At 40.0% G+C, this 12,500-nt stretch overlaps 1 long non-coding RNA gene across 1 annotated transcript in view; it reads right to left on the minus strand.

Annotated features, from left to right (window-relative positions):
* Window positions 1–12,500, minus strand: part of LOC135116330 (uncharacterized) — a 178,440-nt gene that overhangs the window by 155,958 nt on the left and 9,982 nt on the right. The gene's annotated exons all lie outside the window — the stretch shown is intronic.

Consider the following 12,500-nt stretch of genomic DNA (forward strand, 5'->3'; position numbering starts at 1 on the left):
ACTGTATGGTAATTATGTATTGAACATCAACTAAGGGCTGCGGAAATCCCAGCTGACGCGTGAAATTTCCGTAATTCGAACACTTCTCAGTCAACCGTACATGGACTGACTGATTTATAGATAACGATGACGCTGAAAAAAAAAAGTGCCAAACGACCAATTACTACAGTGCCTGAAGTGTTAACAAGTTATTCATAATCTACAGCCCTGCAATGATCATTCAATCGCCGCATCACCATGTAAATATTCGCCTATTCCCTTCCAGCACCACTACCACCGAAGCAGCTCTACCTTTTATCAGCGTTTAATCTTCCCTCACAAATATTCCAGCATAATTAACCTCTACTATTAGGCACCTCCGTAGTGAAGTGCAAAATAGAAATATATCTCTATCTTGGCGCAGTGGCTAGCGTCTGACTATGATTCCGCGGGGTCTAGTTTGAATTCAGGGTGGGGCAGACGGCGCACAGTTTACCCAGTTGTCCATCCTTGCTGCTGGTCGATAAATGGGTACCTGGGGAAATCTTGGGGAAGGTAAGGTGTGGAAATAAGCATGTCACTGTGGCCCTTTGTCCTAGAGGTATTATGCACCACCACAAATTCAAAGATCAGTAAGACAGAGAGGAGCATGTGCAGATATGGCCAATGCTCCAGACGTTATTACAGTTACGTACATCTCTGGATTTCGAAAAGTCGTGTTTCTAAGCTCTACTAGTCGTACCCCTGATCTTTTAACATTTACACAGACATGAGCTTCAAAAATTCGTATATCTAATCTTTTATAATGACATCTCTGTTCCAACATAACTTCTTGAATGTAGCATGGATTCTGCATGTACACTCACCTCTTACTCTCCAGATTTAACAGTTGTATCTCCAAGCTTTACTAGTCGTACATCTAATCTTTCATAACAATACTTCTTGGCTTCAAAAACTCGTGTCTCTAAGGTTTCATACGCATATCTCTGACCTAACATAACCTCTTGAACGTTGCATGGACTTCGCGTGTACAGGCACTTCATTCAACGCCACTCCTGAAGCGCCCCTCGGGACCTGTTGGGAGACGAGTGGCTCTGCAGGCGGCGCCGGTGAGCGTAATTTACGATTGTTAAGAGCGGGTTCTGCACGCTATGTAATGCCAGTGTTTTAATGTAAGTGTGGTGCAAGTTCACATTCCCAGGGTGAGAGGAGGAGGAGGAGGAGGAGGAGGAGGAATACAAAGGAATACAAAGGAAAGCCAAACAGCAACAGACCTTTTGGTCCTTGCAAGGCTGTTTGGTAAGGAGGAGGAGGAGGAGGAGGAGGAGGAGAAGGAGGAGGAGGAGGAGGAGGAGGAGGAGGAGGAGGAGGAGGAGGGGGAGGAGGAGGAGGAGAAGGAGGAGGAGGAGGAGGAGGAGGAGGAGGAGGAGGAGGAGGAGGAGGAGAAGGAGAAGGAGAAGGAGAAGGAGAAGGAGAAGGAGAAGGAGAAGGAAAAGGAGAAGGAGAAGGAGAAGGAGAAGAAGAAAAGTAAAAAAAAGATGAGGAGGAGGAGGAGGGGGAGGGAGAATAAAATCGAAAAGAAGAAAGAGGAGGAGGTGGTGGAGGATAAAAACGAAAAGAAGAAGAAGAAGGAGCGGGAGGAAGAGGAGGATAACAACGATTAGGAGGAGAATGAGGTATAGGAGTAGTAGTACAGTGCAGAATCAAATGAAGCGACAACGTGATGAGATGATTGCCTTATTCGCAGATTCAAAGAAGTGGTCTGGCTCATGTCTGTCTTGTTCGTAGAATTTATGAAAGTTAAGAAAGGACAAGTACTCCGACCTCTCTGTCCTGTTATTCATTGTCCACAAGTACTCCGACCTCTCTGTCCTGTTATTCATTATCCACAAGTACTCCGAACTCTCTGTCCTGTTATTCATTGTCCACATTATAGAGACCCAGAAAGAAAAGCTAATGCAAGTAAGGCCAGTTTTCTTCACCACTTTGTTCTCTAATCAGGACTGATCACAAAGGCCACAGAGATGGTAAGTGCAGTTCTCATGGATGTTTTTCTCACTGGAATCATGAAACCACCCATGAAATCCTCAGTAACTTTCATTAGACCTGTGAAAACTAAGAATACGACCCTATTTTTGCTACTTGATTCGAGCAAAAATAGTGTCCAGCTGTAACACAAAACTCTGGCAAAGGGAGGTGGTTCAGGGGCAGAATGTTCTTCTGGCGGGGCTTGGTGGGCGGGTGAACAAGGGTCTGGATGGTAATACAAGAGGGGAGAGATTCCAGCAGCGCCGAGGCAAAGCCGTTTGTGTCCCGCGGAAATGGTGTGTCGCTTTCAATTAGGCACGCGGCAGCCCTTCGCTACCCTTGTCACAACACTTCCCCCCTCACCCGCCGAGACGCAGGTAATATACACCGCACATTACTACTTCACCTGTGTGTGTGTGTGTGTGTAACTTAACCCTACCACATTACCACATTACCACAAAGATGAATGTCCCTGAATTTGCAAACGTAATAAAATTGTTTAGCTCAAGCTGCATTTCGTGACACCACTGCAATGATGCGCATAATGTACAAGATTGGGAAATTGAAATGCCTGAACTCAAGTCTTATAGGAAATAATGCAGTGATTCCTGCGTTCAGACTATTACTCTGGGTGACAGTGTGATGTGTCCCGCTAACCTGTTCTTGACAATTTCATGGGAAAAAAGGGAAATTATGTTTACTAGAATTTAGTACAGCCAGTGAGCAGGAACGTCAGAGAATAAAAGATGCGTGGAGTGTGTGAGGCAGCGGTGGCGAGGCGACACGTAGGTATGATGGCAGCAGTGGTCAGAGTATAAGCGGCTGGGAAACAATGAAGCAAGTGGATGACAAAAGTAAAAATAACACAGCATAAAATAACTGCGTTTCTAAAGGTTAAAATGACAACGCAGAGAAAAACAAGAGAAAAAATCTACAAGAAACTGTGATGTGATGGAAGCCAATGAAACAAGTTAACAACGGTGAAAATAACGCAGTATAAAATAAATCTGTGCTCCTGAAGGTTAAAAGGACACAACGCAGTGAAAAACGAGGGAGAAAAATATACAAGAAACTGTCACATGGGTATACTATTTGATACGATAGCATTATGAACTGCAAGCTACGCGTTTCTCTGCAACCAGTGGCAAAAACCTGTAAATAAAAAATGTTACTGTTAAAAAGAATATCACATCTAGAGAACAAGATAATATAATAAAGAAATAGAATAAAACCCCTGTTACCTGTCTATCACGCGTCCATCAGAGAAGTGTCACCCGCTGTAAGTCATCAAGAGCACCTCGTCGCGCAGACACAATCCTCTGCTTTCCTCACTCTTTTAATCTTCCTGCCACACCTTTCCTTTTACAGACGCACAGACAGTCCTCGGGGTGTTTCTCCTCACGCCCCTCGACAGCCTTTCTTCCCCCGTCATCCATCCTTTTTTGAAACTGTCTTTCTTCGTGCTCCAGTTCCATCTCTATATATAACAAGCATATGATCTCCCCGCGAGGTGCATATTGAACCGCACCGAAAAAAAAAAAAAAGAAGCATATCAAAATATTTATATGATTTTCTTGTGGATTGATAATACTACGTTTAAATTGAAGCGCAGGTGAACAATGGGTCGAATGCATGATTAAACAAATTCGATACCAAGAAATTACAGGAAACTAAAGGAGAACGAGACTTTAGATAGAAAACTGGAATAAATGAAAGCGTGAGCAGAGGCGGAGAGAGCTGCGGCTAGAATACTGAGTATCGAGAAAGAGGAAAAGAAAGAAAAAAAAAAAAACATGGATTTCCTGTTCAAGCTAAAAACAGATAAACAGAAACACACACTGATGGATAAGCCGAGGAAATAAACACGGGAACAGACAGAGACACAGAAGAGAGAGAAGATAGAGAGACTTATAGAGACAAAAACTACCGCAAAAATAAAGATAAACAAACAGACAAGACAGACGAAGAGATACAAAGACACACACAGACACACACACACACTAACTTGCTTCTGTCACTCACATTATTTGTACAACGTGAATAATTTCCACCCTTTGCTTTGCTTCGCTTTGCTTCTTCCATGCGTCACTCGTGGCAGGCGCGATGTCAGAATTATGCAATAACGCTTGTTGCTGCTGCTTACTCCTCGCTTATAATATCCATGTTACCATCTCCCTCCTTAATAATTCTGCCCACGTATTATTGCTATACAAGAATTCCATCCTTCCTCCGCCACTTCATTCATCTGCCAGGAGCCGCGCACGGGTATACAATGCACGTTATTAATACTGTTTCAAGGTGAGGCGAGGCAGGTTAATGTGTTCCACCTGCCAGGGTGCTAATGAGGCAAGCGTGTTTATGGGACTGATAGATGCAGGGCAGGGGGAGGTGCTCGTGGTGGTACTGATGGATAGGCAGGATTGTGGATGGAACTGATGGGGAGATGGAGAGATTAAGAGGTTTGTGAGTTTTTTTTTTTTTTGAGTGGAGATCGAGCTGGGTATAAAAATAGGGGGAAAAGTTTGCTTATTTGACGATTCCAAAAGTTATAAAGAGTAAAAAAAAAAAAAAAAAAACTGACAGAATCGATGGAAAGATTAATGGATTTCAAGGTGCTTAAGCAGATGGAAATGCTTATATAGCAAATAGTTGAATATTTAGGATGTCCAATCTGATGGTACGGGGTAGATTAATTCTAGGGAGTTTAGTTTGATGGCATTCATGGATAGATTAACAAAACTCGTGAATAGATTACTGCGTTTTAGAGTGCCAAGCAAAAATGAAACTGAGGAAAAATATTTATCACTGTACAATCTGAAGGAAGGAAGTGACGGATAGGGGAGAGTCCTTTAAGTGGCGTTTAGTTAGATCAGTGCTGGAAGAATTGTTAATGGAAGCAGTGGATGGAAAAAAAAATATGGAAAATGTTAGTAGGGGCAAGAGACAGATGGCAGGTGGCTAGGGTACAGAGGGTGGATGGATGAGGGTGAATAAGTGATGGGATGTTGATGGGAGTGACGGACACGGTGATGGGTAGCTACTGGTGGGGTGAGTCTTACTGGTTACGTCAGCACCTTCAGTCTTAATACTTCGGTTAGCTTGTCAGTTACTTCCCGTTTTCTCCTCACCTGTCACGGAAAGAAGAGAGAAAAGATAAAGGAATCAGTAATGTAGACTTTATCACGTTATACATATTATTTTAGCTATTAAAGTATATCATGGTGGTTTATATTTTCATGACTAAACTGCCTTTCCTAAAAAAAAAAAAAAGAAACAAAAAAGTAATGTAGGATTTATCCTTGTGTATCATTTGCAATGGTAAAATATCTTCCCTGTAAAAAGAACTTACTTACGAATTTTCACACAATTATTTTGTAATGTTACATCCTCTTAAAATCTGCAGCCATGGAAGGACAAATCTCGCGTTCTCTCTCTCTTTTTTTGGCGGTGTGTTCATGGAAACTATTTCTTTCACTGCTCTGAATATTATCAAATGACGATTACAAACAGAAAAAAAAAAAAATGGGTATAATTCCTACACAAACTGCAGCAAGATGAAATATTAAGCCTCAGAACACAAGCTAACCTCCTTTTCTCCATATCTCTCTTTTTCCTATGTGTTCATGCAAACTATTTCTAACGCTGCTCTGAATATTACCAACTGACGACTACAAACATACAAAAAAAGATATAATTCCCCACACAAACTGCAGCATGATTAAAAGTTAAGCCTCAGAAGTACCACAAAATAATAGAAATAATAGTCAAAGCACTGCCGTCTAGCGTCTCCTGTTCTTCATAACGAATATAATGCAACATGACTAATTAGCAGAGCCCAGACCACGGCATTGCTGAATAAGGAAAATAATCTGTCATACCCAGAACACAACAGATGGGCAGTAATTAGAACAACGTAATGACAAACTAGGGATGGTGAAAGAAGGCAGCGCGGACAGATAACTAGATGGAGAGATGAGACGAGGAATATTGATGAGATGACCTAAAATAGATGAGCAGCCGATAGAGAGCTTTGGTGAAATAAGAGCCTGGTTGTGTTGTAGTTGTTGTTGTTGTTGCTGTTGTTGTTGGTGGTGGTGGTGGTGATGGTGGTGGTGGTGATGAGGTCTACGAAGCGTGGGAAGGGATGGTCATTTGTATTATTGTATACTGCTACAACAACAACAACAAAACAACAACAACAACAACAACAACAACTACAAAAACCACAACGAGGACAACAACCACTACTACTAAGAACGTAAGAACATAAGAAATAAGGGAAGCTGCAAGAAGCGACCAGGCTTACACATGGCAGTCCTTGTATGAAATATACCTACCTATTTCTATTTATTATCCATAAACTAAGCATACAATTATTATTGTTATTATTATTATTGTTATTATTATTATTATTATTATTATTATTATTATTATTATTATTATTATTATTATCATTATCATTATTATTATTATTATTATCATTATTATCATTATCATTATCATTACTATCATCGTTATTATCATCATTACCATCGCTATTACCATCATTGTTATTGACATCATCAGCATTAAAATTTGTGTATTACTAATGCTATAAAAATTTAAACTACCACCACCATCACCACCACTACCACTACCACCACCACCACCAAGAACATCAATTACAATACTGACAACAACAAATTCACATTTTTCTAGCTGCAGTTGGCCAGCTTTAGAAAAAGAAAAAAAAAAAAAGATAATTTGATTTGCATTCACTTCTGGTGCTCGAGAATTCGTGATTCCATTTCGGTTAATTTACACTGATACATTTTGCTGTTTTTAAAATGAGATTAATGCGCTGCCATTTGCAAGGTAATGATTAATAAAACATATTTGCCACCTGTGGACGCAAGCTGACAATATTTATGTACCCATGTATGTGAATGTGTGCGAGAGAGAGAGAGAGAGAGAGAGAGAGAGAGAGAGAGAGAGAGAGAGAGAGAGAGAGAGAGAGAGAGAGAGAGAGAGAGAGAGCACATAGCTTTTCCATATAATAATACAGTATTACAGTGTATTTATCCCTGAGGCTCTGATTCTTGAATAAAGATTTATTTCTCTATATTATTCATGATCTATTCTAGATACCTTTTAATCTTACTGTATACCTTGTTCCACTGTTTGAAGATCAGAAGAAAAACATAAAGCAACGATGTTCTTTTTAACCTAACGAAATGCTTGTGTATGATGGTCACACTCTAAACAGAAGCACCGAGACTAGGGTTTCCTTTGCCGCAGCCCGGTCACTACATTCCTGCAGTACGGAACTGAACGAATGATATGACATCAAAACTTTTTATGTAATTATTGCGATCCAGCGTAATGCACTGTTTATTACACTTACTGAAATAAATCATTACACTTTCCCCAACTAATCACAACACTATTTTCAAAGCTTTCATATGACCTCACATGCAGCAATGTTCATTACACGTACAGTCAAGTAATGTAACCCGGTGGTGAAAACAACAGCCGCGTGTCAACAAGGGACAAACAGGTAATTAGTCACAAGGCAGGTAATAACAGGATTTTGTAACACCACCAAGTCTGCCTCCATCACGACACTCCGTCCCTTTAGTGTGACCTTGACACCGTTAGGCAACTCTGGCCACTGTTGTTACCTGTGAAGTTTCGAGTAATATCTGTTAACTTATTGCATATTACAGCGCATTCCTCCTCCGTCATTAATATTACGTAAGGTTATTATATGTTTTTTGTAGTAAATTGCATGTACAAAATAAATATTACAGTTAATGCTATATATCAATATTTTATGCATATTCTGATGGAGCGGACAATGCAATGAAATTATAAAATACTGCCCCAATATTTCTACTAATGACACGCACGCACGCACACACGAACACACACACACACACACACACACACACACACACACACACACACACACACACACACACACACACACCGATAAATAGTTCACAGACCACAACCTTGTAAAATAAATGAATAGATAAATAAATAAATAAATAAATAAATAGATAAACAAATAAAAAAATGAAAAAATAAAATGACAATATTTAAAACAAAACAAGCGAAAAAAGAGATATTTACGGTCCGCTACCAATTCAAACACAGTAAAACACACACACACACACACACACTTTAAGACCCACACAAAACATGCAAAATTCCTGTCAGTAAAACGAGTTCATTATAAAATCACAGGAAGAGTAGGAGAAGGAGGAAGAGAAGGAGAAAGAAGAAGAAGAAGAGGAAGAAGAGGGGAAGCGATGGCGTTCTGTTCTGAGGGAGAGAGAGGAAAAATGAACAGTAATTAGAGGCAATCATGGTACACGTACAAACAATCATGCAACACAAGTCCACGAACGTAAGAAGTAGCACCTAAACATGGCAAAATGAATGGGCTGGGATGGCTAACTGCTTTCAAACACGCCATACTGAGTGGGTTAATTAATGACCTGCCTAAACCGTGGGACTATTAGGTAAGGGAGGCGTTATAAACCTATTAAGTACTGGCCAAAACAAAACAGGTGTGTGTGTGTGTGTGTGTGTGTGTGTGTGTGTGTGTGTGTGTGTGTGTGTGTGTGTGTGTGTGTGTGTGTGTGTGTGTGTGTGTGTGTGTGTGTGTGTGTGTGTGTGTGTGTGTGTGTGTTAGCATAGTTTACCTTCCTTCCCACAACAACAACAAAGCAGAAAATTAAGTGTCGTAAAACTTGCTGCTTAGCACGTAAAACCTTCCCGGCTATTTCTTGTCAGCAGCTCTCAAAACAATAGAGTCATTTGGCACTGAGGCGGAAGACACTCAGGTGATAAGGGCCTCGGGTCAGGTGATCATTATACCAGAAAGGTCTCACTCCATCATAAAGGCCCCAGGATGTTTAAGCCACACGTCACTTGATATCTAGACCACTTGCACCTCAAAATGTATCCAAATTTAGACGTCTTCATTACAGGCTTAGATAAAGAAGCAACTGAATCCAGCTACACCCCACATCCACCGACTCACCCACCAATCCACGTAACCACATCTCCTTATCTACCCATCCACCTCACCCATCAATCTATTCACCCACTTAGCCACATCCATTCATCCATCTATCCATTCAGTCACACTCACACACCCACCCACATCCATAGTCCATCCATCCAGCCAGGGGTCAAGACGTCTGAATCTTGGGACATTTCGACTAAGGCCCCTTGAAACACTGTGGCCCCAAGCTGTCTTTCCTGAGACTCTTGGAACACAGACAAACATAAACATGCCTGTGAACACAACAAGGTGGACACTCCATTACTTCAACACTCCATCAGACCCTCACTGCCTCCCTTCCTTCCTTCCTTTCTTCCTTACTTTACCTCTCTTTCTGCCTTCCTTCCTTCCTTCATGTCCACCTATCCATGTAGAAGTTCATTTATCTCGTCTCTACAGCATGACTTGTGATGTATATTTTAATGCAATAACGCAATGGTCAGTTTTCTTAAATGCTTTGTTCTCCCATTAGGTTGATTTTCAAAAGCCACGGAGATAATTATTTTGCTTCTCACTGGCCTTCTTTCGCATTGACGATATCCAGTTTCACGTTAAATTATCGCTGGAATGAAAACAACTTTGAATATCTTGAGAACTTCCTTTAGAGTTTATAACAAGTGGAGGTGAGGCGATGAAACTCATGGAAATACGATCCCACATTGTACTGGTGAGACAAGTGAAGACTTTAGTGATGATACACAGGATAAAGAAGAGGAGCTTGATTTTTCTAGTCTTTCTGTTTTATCCTGTGTACCACCACCATCACAAATATATGATACCATATCTCGATTACGCGTAAAAACAATAAAAAAAATATTATTAATTTATACTCAACTCTCTGACTGACGTGGTTCTCTTCAAACTTAATAAACTGTGCTAGTGCAGTAAAGTGTAATTCGAGGAACGCCACACACAGCAAGAGGTGATGAAGTGGTGAGAACATTTTCAGTGATTGGTTTACTTTTTCTCGTAAACTGTTTAGCATCATTTCAATACAACAAAAGTCACATTCTCCTTACCAGTCAAACGTAACATGACGTTTATATATAAGTGAAAGGATTAATTTAAAAAAGGAGAAAGAAAAAAGAAAAAAAAAGTCTCCGTGACAAAACTTACTGTAGCACAACTGCGTTGGTTGTTTGTGAAAGAGAGTAGTTGCCGAGCTTAAAGAAACAAATAATAGTTTTAATAAAAGAGTTCAGAAAACGTCTTGTTTCACTGCAAGGTGACTCAAGTGGTAGAGACTAGATGCCTCAGATGGTCATACAGTGCCGCCTGTTTTCAGGAGAATTACGATACTTGTTAGTATGGCTGGAGGTGTGTCAGAAGGGTCAAGTCACCGTATTCTGTCAATGAGTTACGGCATGTGAAAGATGACTGTTCAGGAAGGAACCACGGATTAAGAATGAAAGTGAAGATAGGTGCATATATAGTGGATTATTAGACTGAAGTAACGATTAATTTATTAAAAAAAAAAAAAATCTAAGTGATACATGAGATGTTTAGATAATCAAAATACTAGTGTTGCATTGACGGTATTTATGAAAATATACGAAGATACGTTGGCTAAGCAGTCGCTGTGACAGTGGAGAAAGTAAGGAAAGAGAAAGGAAATGCATAGTGGGCAGACTGGGCAGGAGAAGCAGACAAAAGAAGGAAGCATACGTGAGGTCCATTCAGAAGAATGTTCCTGAGCAGTAGAGGAGAAGGAACTGAAAATATTGGAGAGTAAAAGGAGGACGAAAGAAGTAAGTGAAAGAAGTGGAACGAAGGCACATAAAATTTCAAAAAGAAAATGAAGTGTTATGTGCAGCGAGAATAAGGAAAGAATACGAAAAGGAAAAGGGACAGAATGGAACAGCTGAGGAGACGAGGTAGTGGATGATGCTGCACGGCGCCTAGAGAAGTGGAGTCTTTGAACCAGATGGACGAGACTGGTGAATCGAGGAGAGACGGCCACGTGCACGAGGATGAGAAACGGAACTGGAAAGCTGTAAGACGCTGCAAGACAGGAAATTGTAACGGTGACTGGCAATCTCTGGTATAAAAAAAAAAAAAAAAATAAAATGTTGATAAGCTAATTACGATAGTACTCTGGAATCTGTAAATGAATACTTGATATATAGTACTGAATATGCTGTCTCTTACATGAATTAGCTTAAGTCTGGTAAAAAAATAATAAATAAATAAATAAATAAAAATAATACAGATTCCAACCATAAACAATATTTTGCGAAGAAAAGAGACCTGATTGGCCAGACGACTTGGTGCAGGATCCCTTACTTAAGTTCTTATGAATCCACTGTCAGTTTTCATTATTATCATTTATTCGTTTTTTTTTAAGACTGACAGTAGATAACTCGAAACTGAGGGTGAACATAAAGCACAGTGGAAGTAAGCCCAAAAAGCTACTAGAACCAGGAGACCACACAGACACCGCTAGTCCCAGTCTGCTGAAGAAGAAAATATATAAGTAAAAGGATGAAATAGATGAATGTGGTAATTACTGAGCGATTAACACAATTTGCAAGGTGTAAAGAAAACTGAGAGCGTGCAGAATATCACAAAGGACAAAACTGGTGGGCAAAGGAAAGGTTAGAATGGTAAATGCAAGAGTTCTGCCGATCATACATTCAATATAAAAATTAAATTAACAAAACATAGGCAAAAGAGAGATAGTGTAGCACGCTTTTGCCAATATAGATGAAGAATATGACAGGGATGAAAGAGAAGATATGCCGGACGTGGTAGAGGTAAATGAAACGAACGAGAAGTTGCTAAATTGAGCGAAAACATTTATTAAGGATGTAGCAGCACGTGTGAAGCTGAATGGAAATGTGAGTGAAATTTATAAACACCAATCGGGCGCGAATATTGGGAGGCTAAGTCAATTTATGGAGGGAAATATGTGAAAAAAAGAAAATGTAGAAAACTTTGATAGTGAAAGCATTGAGTGGGGATGTTACCTACTACATGTGTTAAGGTGAATGCAGATGTTGGTAAAACTTTTATTATAGAGTTTGACTATTCGGCGGCTAGAACACTTTATGCAGGGAAATATGTGAGAAAAGAAAGGGAAACTTGCATAGTGTTAGAGTATAAATATACAGACATCATATTTATTGAGGGCTAAATACAACACCGCCCACTGATGACCTGTGCTGAGTGCGTAAAACGAACAACATAAGAACATAAGAAATAAGGAAAGCTGCAAGAAGCGACCAGGCTTACACGTGGCAGTCCCTTTATGAAATATACCTATTTCCACCTATCATCCCCATCCATAAACACCGTCTAATCTTTTCTTAAAGCTTCCTAATGTCTTAGCACTAACAACATGATTACTGAGTCCGCTCCACTCATTTACCACTCTATTGGAGAACCAAAGAGGATTTCTGAAATATAAATAAAGCGTAATAATTATGTTTTGCGCGAGATA

Source organism: Scylla paramamosain, chromosome 3 (genome assembly GCF_035594125.1).
Source record: "Scylla paramamosain isolate STU-SP2022 chromosome 3, ASM3559412v1, whole genome shotgun sequence".
Lineage (NCBI taxonomy): Eukaryota > Metazoa > Arthropoda > Malacostraca > Decapoda > Portunidae > Scylla > Scylla paramamosain.